Genomic DNA, 14,742 nt, shown 5'->3' on the forward strand with positions numbered 1-14,742 from the left:
ACTGTGCTCTTGACCTATCCTTCTTTAGGATATGGGGAATGCCATCAGTCAGCACAGAGATCTCTTTAGTCATTTCAGTCATCTCTTTAGTAGATGCTCTTTCTCATTAGAAACTGGACCTCAGCTCTTACCTGCTGGTCACATTGCTGGTGATTTGTTGATCATTATTAATGGCTTGAAGACTTGTGATTCCTTTTAATTAATTGTAGCTAGTGTGAGTTCTTTTTGATTTCGCGGTAACAGGTAACTTTTACAAATAAGGGGTTATTCAGTATTTGTGGTCATAAAATGTGAAATTTTGAGTTGTTTCTACTTTTTTTTCTTCAAAAAATTTAATTGCTAGCTTGATTTTTCTTTTTATTATTCTGCAGGTTGGGGTCTATTTTCAGTAGAAAAAAGGTAAAATCTGATGTGACGAACAGTTTGTGACTTTCATGTGTATCTGCTTCCTGTAATTTATGACCAAATAATGGGTTGTCGCCTAAGAAGGACTGCATAAGTGGTATAACCTGTTTGAATTTCCCAAAGTCATGGGCAAGTATGAGTGTTTCGAGTGGGTAGATGGAATAGGCAATCACTGAGCAAGGGTCATTATGCCTTTACTGTTTGCATCAGGAATGTATGTTCTTAAAATCTTTTTGGCTCCTGTTCACCAAGAAGAATTAACTCCTACTTGGGGCACCTGGGTGGCTCAGTGGGTTAAAGCCTCTGCCTTTGGCTCAGGTCATGATCCCAGGATCCTGGGATCGAGCCCCGCATGGGGCTCTCTGCTCAGCAGGGAGCCTGCCCCCCCCCACCTCTCTGCCTACTTGTGATCTCTGTCTGTCAAATAAATAAAAAATCTTAAAAAAAAAAAAGAATTAACTCCTACTTAACAATAATATCACAGAGCTCTTCCACCAAGTTGAAGGGTGCAGTATAATATGTTAAGAACACATTTTTGAATTTATAACAGAATGTTATTGTCTGCTTAGGTGTCAAATTGGATTTACAAATCTAGTTTACCAACTCTGGGATGATTAAAGAAATAAGCTTTACTTTTCTTACTCAGTTCTAAGGTAGCTGTGTGGTTCCTCATAGAAGTCACAGAATTGCCTCTCGTATACCATTGAAACTATGGCTGTGGGATGTTCTTGATCTGCCCTGCACTGAAGATCTCTTGGCTTTAAAGTTTACTGATAACCCAGGAATTTTTATTGATTTTTATGAGAACTTTGGCAAGTAGATCATGCCCTCTAGAACTCCAGCCTGTCATCTGGCTACACGAAGCCGCCTTCAGCCATATTAACACAGACCTTCATCACCTTACCTGTTGGGTAACTGCAACAGTTTTGCTGGTTTTATTTTCAGTATTATGGTCTGTCCTACATGTAGATATGAGAAACATGCCTTCGTCAGTTAGTGTTTTCCTCGTGTTACTCTTCTGTCATCCAAGGAGTTATAATAGTTCCTATTACACTGAATGTAAAATTAGTCTTGTCAGGTTTACTATCTTACCCAAATTGATCTCATTAGTCCCCCAATTAAGTCTTCCACTTGAAATATATTTGCAAAATCTCTAAATGCTTTCCTTTTTGCCTATGTGTAATTTCCTACAATTAAAATGGCATTAGTTGATTTAATAATGATCTCTCTAGCGAGGACTTTCCTAATTATCTCAGTTCTATTATCATTACTTGACACCTCTGTTTGTATGTATCCAGTTGTATTGTGTCATTTTGTGTTTACTGTATTTTATTTATTTTTTCTTACTTTGATTGTCATAGGTCAGGAATCATACTTAATACAGAATTTTGCTCATTGGGCTTTGAGTAAGTTTATTTAATGAATGAATGAACCATTTTTATTTCTTTTCTTTTAAACACTCCTCAGCTTCTAAAGCAAAAAGATTAAAAAAAATATAAAGCAAAAAGCTTTTAGAGTGGTAGTTTGAACATTATTTTAAGACATTTATCCTGTTTAATGTAATTTCTTGGAAGGAAATTGCACTGAATTCTAAAGCTCAGTTGACTATACATTATACAGTGTATAATGGATACAGAAGAATAGTTGGAATTTGGTTTAAGCCTGATCATCCATGAAATTTTAATTACTTGCTACATAACCTTTTTTTTTTTTCAAAGATTTTATTTATTTGACAGAGAGAGATCACAAGTAGGCAGAGAGGCAGGCAGAGAGAGAGGAGGAAGCAGGCTCCCTGCGGGGCTCGCTCCCAGGACCCTGAGATCATGACCTGCGCTGAAGGCAGCGGCTTAATCCACTGAGCCACCCAGGCGCCCCACTTGCTACATAACCTTAAGGAGGTGATTAGTCTTGGTAAAATCAAGGTTAACTGTAGGCGTGATCCAAATTAAAAAAAAATACAAAATTATAAAAAAGAGAAATAAGGTTCTTTATTGGTAATATGATTCTTACTATTTGCTTATACTCAAATTACATAATTTCTGGTAGGATTGCATCATAGTATTTGGGAAAGTACCTCACATTTATGAGATTCAGTATCTTTCTGTACATAGCCCTAACTATCTTTGAGGTGATTTTCTTTGTGTTAAATGTGCTTATCTAATTTAATGTTTAATGTTAATGATTTTTAAGGATACCTTCTGATTTAGATGAGTTGTATTCACATTTTTTCTTAGGAATTTTCATGTGACTAATAGTGTTTCATAAATCACTCTTCAAAATTAAAATTTTACACACGATAAAAATCACTTATTTTTTATTCTAAATATATTCATTTGCTTTGTTTCTCTAGCATTGGTAGAAAATTCTAATTGATAGTTCTATCATGATTGTGCTTATGTGGTTTTCATGTCTTTAAGATTAAATAATAACGTGACCTACAAATAAATCTTCAAAAGATACCACTCTGTTATATTTTAGACATTTTAATCCAGTTTAAGTTAGTGACTTATTAAAGTTTGCTTGGCCAGCATTATTAACTTTTAAATCTAACAAATGAGCTTCTGGGCAAGTGCATTTGTAGATGTTTGTTTCTCGGCATGTCAAGACCTAGTTGGAGGTGTTGTAGGGAAAAGAGAGAAATGTCTTGTGACTATGAGGGAAAGATACTTCAACCTCCTCTTTTTCTTCAGTGTAAACTATACCAGAGTTAATCATCCAGGAATTTTTACCTACCACAATTGTCTGGATTGCCTCAGCAGTATGAAAAACTGATGTATTATTTAGTGGAACCCCACTGATAGGAATGCCATTGTGGTGCTCGCTTCGGCAGCACATATACTAAAATAGGAATGCCATTGTGATTTGGATGTACATATACGTCTCCATACCTGTTACTTTGCTGTACCTCAAACAACAGCGGTAGTTTAGGGTAACATAAAATCAAAATACTGTGATTGAATGAGTAGAAAGATGAGTTTCATTTGAGGACTTTTTTTTTTTTTTTAATATTTTTATTTATTTGACAGAGAGAAATCACAACTAGGCAGAGAGGCAGGCAGAGAGAGAGGAGGAAGCAGGCTCCCCGCGGAGCAGAGAGCCGGACGCGGGGCTCGATCCCAGGACCCCGGGATCATGACCCGAGCCGAAGGCAGAGGCCTTAACCCACTGAGCCACCCAGGCGCCCCTCATTTGAGGACTTTTGAGACCGGTGATATGGAGGATAGGAAATACTGAAGACAGTCTGAGATTTTTCATTTTTGTGTTCTAATTTCCTTCTATCTTTTGGGCAAGTATGAGAAATGCAATGTAGTGGAATGAACATTCTAAGACATTGTATCTAGAGGAAAGCATAAGTCCCAATTCTTCCAGTTAGCAGTTGTGAGATTTTGAGTGAACCTTTCTCAACGGTTTCAATTACTGTCCTTACAAAATAAAGTGATAATTTCATTCATTACTTTGTATTTTTTTATTTAGAAAATATTTGTTCAGAACCCACTATACTAGGTAATATTCTGGTTCAAAGAATATAGCAATGAAGAAGATTCTTCCTAGTGCACTTACATTTCTGTTGTAATATGATTTCCACCTTGCTTCTTCACTCAGATATTCAAAAGATTATTTGAGATAGTGAATATTGTTTCTAAATTATATATTCTAAAAACAGGAAGTCTTTTAGTCGTATCGTTATTAATACATTACTTTTGTATAGAAAGCCTGAGCTCATAGCTGGAGCAATTATAAAGGACTTATTTTTGTAGTGTACTAACCCCCTTCTCTTGAATTTTGGACAATAGGATTGTGTTCCTTCTTTATATTATAGTAGAAAACAACAACGTATCTTCTCTCTGGGAAAGGAAGATTATATTTTACCCTCAGAGTCATATAATTGACCTTGACTGACATCACATGACCTTTGCAATCTTTCATACACTTTCACAGAATGCCAGGTATAAAGCATGTATTTGTGAAGAAATAGAAAAAGAAAAGGTTTTTGCTTTTCAGCACTCTGTTCAAAGTATGTAAAGGCTTGGAAGTATGAAAGAACTAGGCTTGTTAGAGAAAGGTAGAGGTATGCTTTTCTAGTTAAAATTGGGAGAAGAGGGAGTGAATTGCAGAGACAGGAAATTTAAAAGTTCCAGTGGTGTGAAACCAGCCTTTACTTGATTCTGTTTGACTTTGGAAAAAATCGTTACTCTAACAAAACAAATATTTGGACTGTTTTCCAATGGTTTCCAAAATTGACATGACCAAATAATGTGAGAGATTCAAGATTGCCTTGATTTGGCCAATTCGTTACTTCATTATTTTATGTTACTGAACCAACTCAACCAACTTTGATAGTATATATAGATCCAGAATAAATCGTAAGATATGTTGCAATTAAGTAGAACAAATTTGGAAATGTTTCCAATCTAAGTGATTAGGAAATTTTCTTAGACATGGACATGGGGCCTAAATGTAAAATGTTTAGTTTTTACCTGTTTTTAGCTTAATGCATATAAAGTAATACATTTTAAACAAAAGATAATTGTTGTCTTAAGTGAATTTAAAGCATTTAAAACGTCAATATTTTCCCTCGGGCCTTAAAAATATATCTAGATTAGCCACTGATTAAACTGTTAAGATATTTGAGGCCTTTGAGTTTTAAGAGAAGAAAGAGACAGTATGGCTTTAAGTATCTATAGTTTAATCTGGTAGCTTGAGAAATCAATATAATAATGAATCCTAGTGTCTAAAAACATGGAAATATAACTATTAGAGCTTTATACTAATAAACCCTATACCTAAAACACTCAGGTTATTTTTTTTAATCAGGTAATGTTGAGTGAGTATATCAGGAAAGTACTTACATGTTCAGATGAATTTTCATAATCGCATTATGAGTATCCCTGGGGTAGTTAAATTATAAACTGCCTCGAAAGGCCTGGAAATCTGGAGACCGATGGAGTCCTAAGACTCCATTATAAAATCAGGGGTAGGTCCCTTAAACTTAGAATATATTTAATACATTTGAATGGTCTCTTCAGAGCCCTCCAAGAAGGTATTTTAAAACTTTTTTGATTGTGACCCAGAGCACACATACATGATGTATGTATAAGTGTAATGTTATGAGCTGAATGACTCCCCAGAGTCATGTAGTGAAGTACTTATCCCTGGTATTTCACAATGTAACCATATTTGGAGCTAAGATCTTTAAGAGGTAATAAGTTAAAACCAGGTCTTTAGGGTGGGCCTTAATTCAATATGGCTGATGTCTTTACAAGAAGAGGAAGGACGATGTGAACACAAAGAGAAAAGTCAGTGAGAAAAGCCTCAGAATGTAAGCAACTCTACCAACATCTTGATCTTGGACTTCCAGCCTTCAGAACTATGAGAAAATAAATTTCTGTTGTTTTAGTCGCTTAGTCTGGTACTTTGTTATGGCAGCCTTAGCAAACTAATACATATATAATTGGAACAAAGTATCATAATACAATACTTTCCTGACTTTAGTGCATTCTAGTAGTACCTATTCTATTTCAGTTTTTTTTTTTTTTTCTTAATATGAGGGGTGTCTAGGTGTCTCAGTTGGTTGAGCATTCAGCTCTTGGTTACTGTTCAGATTGTGATTTATGGGTGGTGAGATAGAGCCCCATATTGGGCTCCATGCCCCACAGAGTCTGCTTGAGAGTCTCTCCCTCTGCCCCTCCCCCAACTTGTGCATGCTCTCTCTCTCAAATAAATAAATAAAATCTTTTAAATAAATGTGAATCACAATCCATAGTTAAAAAAATTATGCTGTATAACTTCCTTAAGTAGTGCATTCACTATTATTAGAGAGTAACTTTCTTTTCACTACTATTTTTAGAGAGTAACTTTCTTTTCTGTGTCTTAGTGTTGCACATATGAGCCTCTAGTTTGCCTTGGTGGTGCTGGTCCAGCCTCCTTCTGTTTTTCTATCTACATGTCCAATTTGAGGTAATCTTTTAAACCAAGAATCTTGAAATGATGAGAACATTATTGTTACTGATAGCGGCAGATCTTGGTTAGTTAGCAAAACAATAAGTCCTGACTTGGTTGCTCAGAGCCAGGAAAAACTAAAACTTGGTTAATGAGCATTTTTGTAAGCATTTAAAATTTTACTTATTCAAAATCCTATACTTAATTTGTACATCTGATAACTGTAACATAATGGTGACAGAATTGAGAGTAAACATATTGGTCATATTGTTGTGGGGTTGTCAAACCCAACAGTCAAGAAAGAATTCTTGAGACTTTTTTAAAAAAATATTTAATTTATTTATTTGATAGAGAGAGAGATCACAAGTAGGCAGAGAGGCAGGCAGAGAGAGAGGGAAGAAGCAGGTTTCCTGCTGAGCAGAGAGCCCAATGTGGGGCTCGATCCGGGATCCTAAGATCATGACCTGAGCCGAAGGCAGGGGCTTTAACCCACTGAGCCACCCAGGCGCCCTGAGAAAGAATTCTTGAGACGTTTTATAGTGCTGTTTGGTAAATTTATTTGAGTAGCATGGAGACAGGATCCATGAGCAAAAGAGCTGCACTTTTACTGTATGAAGCTGGTGGTTATATGCTTAGTACTCAAGGGATAGGGGATGTGCAAGAAGTATTAAATCATAAATGTCTTCTTTGAATTTCTGCTCATAAAACTACTTTCACAAGATTTCTCTGGTGTTTATCATTTAGTTTGATATTAACTATTGATGAGATATCCAGGAAGTCATGAGACCTTTTAAGAATGTAGCAACCTGGGTGCCTGGGTGGCTCAGTCAGTAAAGCATCTGATTCCTGATTTGGGCTCAGGTCATGATCTCATGGTTGTGGGAGCAGAGTTCTGCATCAAGCTAAGTGCTCAGCAGGGAGTCTGCTTGACATTCTCCCTCTCCTTCTCCCTTTACCCCTCCCCACTGTGCACATGCATGTGCGCTTTTTCTAAAATCTTAAAAAAAAAAAGAAAAAAGAATTTAGCCACCAGCATGTTTTTGATCCTTATTGGAACTATCAACGTTCCAATAGCCTCTGGCAACAGAATAGCCTTCTGGGCTAAATATGAATATTTTATGCTTCTACCCTCATCAGTATCAGTAAATATACATGAGAATAATTCACCTATTAATAAATTTATTTTCTGATTTTTTCACAAAGTATAAGCAAATGATGCTATAGATGAGAAGTATATTGAAAACAAAATGCTATAAAAAAATAAAAATAAAGACATGGAAAATTCAAACAGCGATTATACCTGACATCAGACAATGTAGAATCCATATCAAAAAACAATAAGTGAGACACAATACTCTCTATAATGCTGAAAAGTACAATTTTGAATGAGATTAAAAAGCAATGAATATCTATGCACCAAATAACATAACAACTACCTTCATAAAAAAAGACCCTGCTATAGGACTTGCAAAGAGAAATAAACATGAATACTAGCAGACTTTAATATACTGCTGTCAGTACAGGACATATCAAAGGGACAAAAACTGTTTTCCTGTAGGAATTCCTTCCTCAAATTTCTTAGGAAATTTGTTTTACTAAATAATGAGAAAATTCACTTGAGAAATTGGGAAAATGGAAAACACTATTATAACTATCCTTTAAGAATCAAAGCTTAATAAAAACATATAGATATTACTGGTTAGAAAGATCCAATGATGTAAGTTAAAAGGAAGAGCTGGAAATAGTGATATACAGAGTTACAAATTAAAGTTGGCATTTCCTAATCTTTACAGAAACACTCAGGTGAGAGATGGTAATGATCTAATCAATTTAGCTTGTAGCTGTTGTCAGTTTCTGATAATATCTCTTTTAGTTTTAGTCTTTAGACCATTTACACTTAATGTAATTATTGGTATGTCTAGATTTCTGTTCACCATTTTATTATTAGGTATCTGTTTCCTCTGTCTCATTTCTTTGTTTCTCCTTTCCTGTCTTCTTTTAAATTGTTTGAATATTTATTCCATTTTAATTTATCTTTGAGTTTTTGATAGTATCTCTTTCTGTAGTCCTTTTTTGGTACTTGTTCTAAGAATTAAGCTATATATAAGTTTTTGGTCTACTTAAAATGACCATTTACCAGTTCAGTTGGAATGTAGAAACTTTATCATGTCTTATTACTGTCCTCTGATTATATTATAGTTGTTACTATTACATCCACTTAAATTGCCATATGTTACATGGAGTTTTTTAAATTGAGATATAATTGACACATAACATTAAATTTGCTTCAGGCATACAAAATAATGAGTTGATATTTGTATATATTGGTAAATGATCACCACAATAGGTCTAGCTAACATCTGTCATATACATAGTTATGAAAAGTGTTTTTCTTGTGATAAGATCTTTTAAGGCTTACTCTCTTAGCAACTTTAAAATATGCAATACAGTGTTTACAGTATTATTAACTATAGTCACCATGGTGTACATTCATCCCCATGGCTTGTTTATTTTATGACTGAAAGTTTGTACTTTTTGAATACTTTTGCCCATTTCTTCTACCCATCTACTTCCCAGTTCTGCAAACCAGCAGTCTTTTCCCTGTATCCATGAGCTTGTTTTGTTTTGTTTTTAGATTCCACATGTAAGTGAGACCATATATATTTGTTTTTCTCTGACTTTATTTCACTTAGTGTAATGCTTTCAAGATCCATCCATGCTGTTGCAAATGTTGAGATTTCCTTCTTTTTTATTATGGCTGAATAAGGTTACATTACATATGTATGTGCCACATTTTCTTTATTCATTCATCCATTGATGGACATTTGGGTTGTTTCCATATCTTGGCGGTTTCAAATAATGCTTCTGTGAACATGTGGGTGCACATGTCCTTTCCATGTGGTGTTTTTGTTTTCTGTAGATAAAAAGCCAGAGGTGGAATTGTTAGTTCATATGGTAGTTTTATTTTTAATTTCTATTCCCACCAACAGTGTGGAATAAAGGGTTCCCTTTTTTCCACATCCTCACCAATACTTGTCATTTCTTGTCTTTTTGATAATAGACATTCTAACAGATATGACGTGATTTATTGTGCTTTTGATTTGCATTTTCCTGACGATTACTGATACTGAGATTCTATTCATGTATCTTTTGTCCATCTGTTTATCTTCTTTGGAAGAATGTCTATTCAGATGGATTGTTTGTTTTGCTATTGAGTTATTATGAAAAAAATTTTGATGTAATAATTTAATGTTTATTATTTTTAATTGTCATACATATTTTAAAGAATTTAAGAGGGAAAAGGTAACCTGTTACAGTTACCCAGATATTTGCCATTTTAGGTTTTCCTCAGGTATCATTTCTCTTCCATCTAATGAATTGCCTTTAGCAGGACACCTGAGTGGCTCAGTTGGTTAAGTGCCTGACTCTTTGTTTCAGCTCAGGTTCTGATCTCAGGGTGGTGAGACTGAGCCCTGAGTCAGGCCCCATGCTCAGTGTGGCAGAGTCTGCTTCTCCCTCACCCTCTGCTCCTCCCTCACCCTCTGCTCCTCCCCTGTTCATTTATATGCTGTCTCTTTCTCTAAAATAAATAAATTTTAAAATCCGTAAAAAAAAATTGCATTTAGCATTTCTTTTAGGGCAGGTTTGCTGAAGACCAGTTGTCTTAGTTTGCCTTCATCTGCGAATGTCTTTATTCCACTTTCCTCTCCAAAGAGTATTTTCACCAGTTGTAGAATTTTGGGTTGGCAGTTGTTTACCTGCAACACTTTAAAAATGTCATTCCTCAGGGCATCTGGGAGGCTTAGTTGGTTAAGGGTCTGCCTTTGGCTCAGATCATGGTCCTGGGGTCCTATCAAGCCCCGCATCAGGCTCCCTGCTCAGAGGGAAGTCTGCTTCTCTCTCCCTCTGACTCTACCCCATGCTCCTGTTCTCGTTCTCTCTCTCTCTCTCTCTCATATGAATAAATAAAAAAATCTCTAAAATAATGATCATTCCTCTTCCTTCTGGCCTCCCTTGTTTCCGGTGAGAAATCTGCAGTCATTCAAATTGTATACATGCAATGGGTCATTTTTTTCTGGCTCCTTTAGAGATGTTTTCTTTGTTTCTAGTTTTTGCCATTTTGAAACAAATTTTCTGGATATAGGTTTTGTTGTTGTTGTTTTTAGATTATCTTCTTGGGGTTTGCTGAGCTTCTTGAATTTGTAAGTTTACATCTTGGGTCAAAATTGGTTAAGTGTTTAGCCATTATTTCTCCAAATATTTTTTCTTTCTTCTCTCATTTGGCATTGTGTTGATACAAATGTTAGGCTTTTTGATATGGTCCCAAGGGTCCCTGGGCTCTGACTTTTTTTTCCTGTTTTTTTTTTTCTTTGTTTTTCAGATTGGTTGATCCATCTTCAAGCTCACTGACTCTTTGCTTTTATATCTCCATTCTGTTCTTGAGCTTATCCTATGAATTTATTGTTTTAGTTATTGAATTTTTTAGTTCTAAAACTTCCATTTGGTTCTTTATAACATAACTTCTTAGCTGAGACATTCTATTTTCCCACAACTTCAGAAGATTTTGCCCTTATGATTTGGGGTATGATCACAAAAACTTTAAATTTTTGTGTGATAACTCCATTCTCTGTATCATTATTGATTTTCTTTTCCTCTGAAAGTAAACATTTTCCTGTTTCTTTGTTTACTGAGTAATTTTTGCATATATCCTATACATACACATATTACAAGATTCTAGGTTTTGGTTGAATCCCAAAGGGAATACTGTTCTTTTTAATTTTTAATTTTCAACCTGGTTAGATCAGTTCTCAAGGTGGAGCCATCTTCTGTGGTTTGCCGTTCCAGTATTCCATTTTCAAAGCCACTTTGTAGTGCCATCTGGATCTGTTCCATCATGTATACTGCCCAGTGGCCAGGGTAGGATCTGTGCAGTGATTTACACCATAGTTTAGTTTTCAAATCCTTTGTGAGACTGTTTAAGATCAGATCTATACATGTGTAGCTCAGAGGTGAGTTCGGGAGTTCATATACAACTTTATGGGATTCCTCTCTTGAATTCCGTTCTTTCTGTGATCTTGCTGATACTTTGTCTCTTGAGGTCCTCCCTTCCAAGCCCACTAGCCAGGAAACTGGGCCTTTAATTTCCTTGCTCTGCAGTATACTTTCTCTACCTGCATTTGTACTTAGGGCCAAGTGACTGGAAGACAGAGAAAAATGCAACAGACATTTGATCCATGATTTTAGGACCATTGCTCTTCTGGTTAAAAAGAATGAGTTTCCTTTCTTACAATTTTAGACATGTGTGGTGATTGCGCCCCTGTCACTGATTATGGGATTCCCGGGGGGCTGGGGCTGGAGAGAATGGAAGATAATAATGGATTTTCCTTTTCTGTGACCTTTGAGAGTCTCCTTTCCTGATTCTTGGACCAGAAAAAGAAAGCTTCTCTTGGCACTCTTTCTGTCTGAGCTCAGTTTCACTTCTAGCTTTTGTGCTGTGTTTTAAGTCAAAGCCAGTTGATTACAGATGAGGGTGGGGGAAAGCCAGGCTGCACTGAAAGGCAAAACTCCAGGAAATTCACTGTTGGTTTGGTGGTACCTTGGATTCTGGTCTTCTTGCCCATTTTTATGTTGCCATTTAATTTTCAGTCTTCAGGTAGCTGCCCAATGCATTCTGTACAAGTTTATATTTGGGTTCTTGGGGAGAGACAAGAAAAAATATGCTTATACCATCTTGCACAGAACCAGAACCCTTAGATTGTTATTTTTAGGATATGAACATGTGAGACTCAGTATAACTTGGTTTTGAGTTTCAGGGGGTAATCAGGGGAATCTCCTCTCAAATATATATTCTCCCACCCCCCACCCCCCGCATTTACTGGGTACATATTTGCTATAGTAATATTAGTAAGAAAGGTTATTCTGTGGAAAGTTTTTATATAAAAATAAGAACTCGACATAATTTATAAAATTCCTATATTCTAAAGATTTAGAAAAATGCTTGGCCTTTTTTTTTCTTTTTTTTAAAGATTTGTTTATTCATTTGAGAGAAAGAGAGCAGGAGGAGGGGCAGAGGGAGAGAGAATGTTCAAGCCCACTGACTGCTGAGCAAGGAGCTGTATGTGGGGCTTAGTCTCAGCACCCTGAGGTCATGACCTGAGTCAAAATTAAGAGTCAGATTTTTAAAAAATTTTTTATTTATTATTTTTTTATAAACATATAATGTATTTTTATCCCCAGGGGTACAGGTCTGTGAATCGCCAGGTTTATACACTTCACAGTAAAGAGTCAGATCTTAACTGACTCAGCTTCCCAGGCACCCCACTTGGCCTTTTCGATATTGTGTGTTTCACTTCTGTTTCTTTTTATGCTGTGTTGGAGAAAATACTACAGAAATTACAAGGTTCAAAATTCCTCTGGGGAAGTGGCTTATATCATAGCTTATCTTTTAATGTAGTTGCCCTTGGGACCTAGAGTATAGTTAGTATTCTATAAAAGTCTGTTGAATGGGTAAGTGAGGGGTATTTGTTGAAGTAACTTTTTATAGCGCTATTCTGCCTTTCAGATGTGTCTATAACCTCTCAACAGATCACATTCTACGTTGTGGGGTGATTATGCTGTTGGGTATGTGTTGAAGAATCTCTTTCCTTTAGTGGATATAGGGATAACCGGTGTATCACTTAGGATCGGGTTTTGATATATATAACAACACCACCAATAAAAACAAATAATAGTGACTTGGTTAAAATGTAGCTTGTTTTTCTTGGACACATGAAGGAAATCAGAGGTAGACATTTAGGCCTGTTTGGTGGGTCACAGGATCATCAGGAACATTGCTGCTCTTCTGTCTTCAGGAACACTTTATGGTCTTAACTGACAGTTGGTCTATAGATATAATTTATGTATTCCAAGCTGGCTTCTGGAAGAAATGAGAGAAACACAAGAATGGCCACTTTCCAGTGAGGTCAGCTCTCTTTAAGGGTCCTTCTCCACATCTCACACATCACTTCTACTTACATCTCATTGCTCAGAACTCAGTCACAGGGCCTCATCTAACTATTGGATAGTTTGGAATTTTAGTCTTTTAGATAATACATTACACAACAAATAATGTTGGGGTCCTGTTGCTGGGGAAGAAAGGGAAAACAGATGTTACAGTAGGCAATTAGCCGTCTCTGCCATAGCTAGAACTGCCAGAAACATAAGGATAGAGATTTAACAAATGTAAATAAGTATGGTTATATTATTTTTGGAGATGAAGAGAAATGGTTCTTAATAGTTCTTAATATTTTTCATAGAGTTACAGATTGACTATATACGAATAAAAATACAAGTGAAAAGTTTGTCTCCCTCCCACTTTGGTGCCCCAGCTATTTTGTTCCCCTTCCTACATGCAACTATGGTTTCTAGTGATTAGATGTTTCCATTATGTATTAGAAGTATTATATAAAGTATATATTTTTAAAGTTAATTTTCTAAGTTAAAATGTTAATTTTTTAAGATTTTTCGAGAGAGAGGAAGAGCATTTATTTATTTATTCAAGAGAGAGAGGAAGAGCATGTGAGAGAGAGCACAAGCAGGGGGAAGGGCAGAGGGAGAAACAGACTCCCTGCCCAGATCCCAGGACCCTGGGATCAGGGCCTGAGCCGAAGGCAGACACTTAACCGACTGAGCCACTCAGGTGCCCTAAAACGTTATTGGTGAAGGGCATGGATCAGATCCACACTTTTTTTTTTAAGTGTGGTGGATAGGAGGTGATGTTATGAAGACAAGTGATGCAGTTGGGAATATGTAAGTGAATCATACAGAGCCATGGAAGACAGATTGAGAATCATGAGCCCACACTGAACCTTCTCATCTGCCTGGTGCTCAGAAACTGGTTCTGAAGCACTGTTTTCTCTTTCTTTAACAAGCTAGGCTTGGTATGGAGATTCCTCAGCATGGTGAATAACAAACACTGTGGGTGAGCGCTGCTGACTCACTTGTAGTGTTTTCACAAAATGGCATCACCAATCAGGCAAAGAACTGGGTCTTCCCATTACTCTTAGGATAAAGTTTAGAACTTTACCTAACAAGGACTGGCCTGCTCTGGTTCCTGCCTGTCTTCCCAGGGTCATCTTTCATCATTCTTCTCTGTCTCCTTTCCTGTACTCTCTCTAAGAAGCCAAGCTCTTCTGCCCTGGGGTTTGTGCCCCTGCTGTTCCCCGCACAATCACCCTGAACCTTTCACTGGGATCAACTCCTACTCTTCTTCTTGTCCTTCAGATCTCATTTTAATATCACTGCTTGAACTCTTTTCCTTTTAAGGCCCTAAGTTAAGTTAGATAGGACAGTTTCCCTTTTCTTTCCCCTGTACTTATCACATTGTTATTTTATAATTACTTGTGTAGCTATTTATGT

The 14,742-nt window shown here is 36.3% G+C and overlaps 1 protein-coding gene across 1 annotated transcript in view; it reads left to right on the forward strand.

Annotated features, from left to right (window-relative positions):
- The window catches only part of ME1 (malic enzyme 1), a 199,469-nt gene that overhangs the window by 1,047 nt on the left and 183,680 nt on the right, over positions 1 to 14,742 (forward strand). The gene's annotated exons all lie outside the window — the stretch shown is intronic.

The sequence above is a fragment of the Meles meles genome, chromosome 5 (genome assembly GCF_922984935.1).
Source record: "Meles meles chromosome 5, mMelMel3.1 paternal haplotype, whole genome shotgun sequence".
Classification (NCBI taxonomy): Eukaryota; Metazoa; Chordata; class Mammalia; order Carnivora; family Mustelidae; genus Meles; species Meles meles.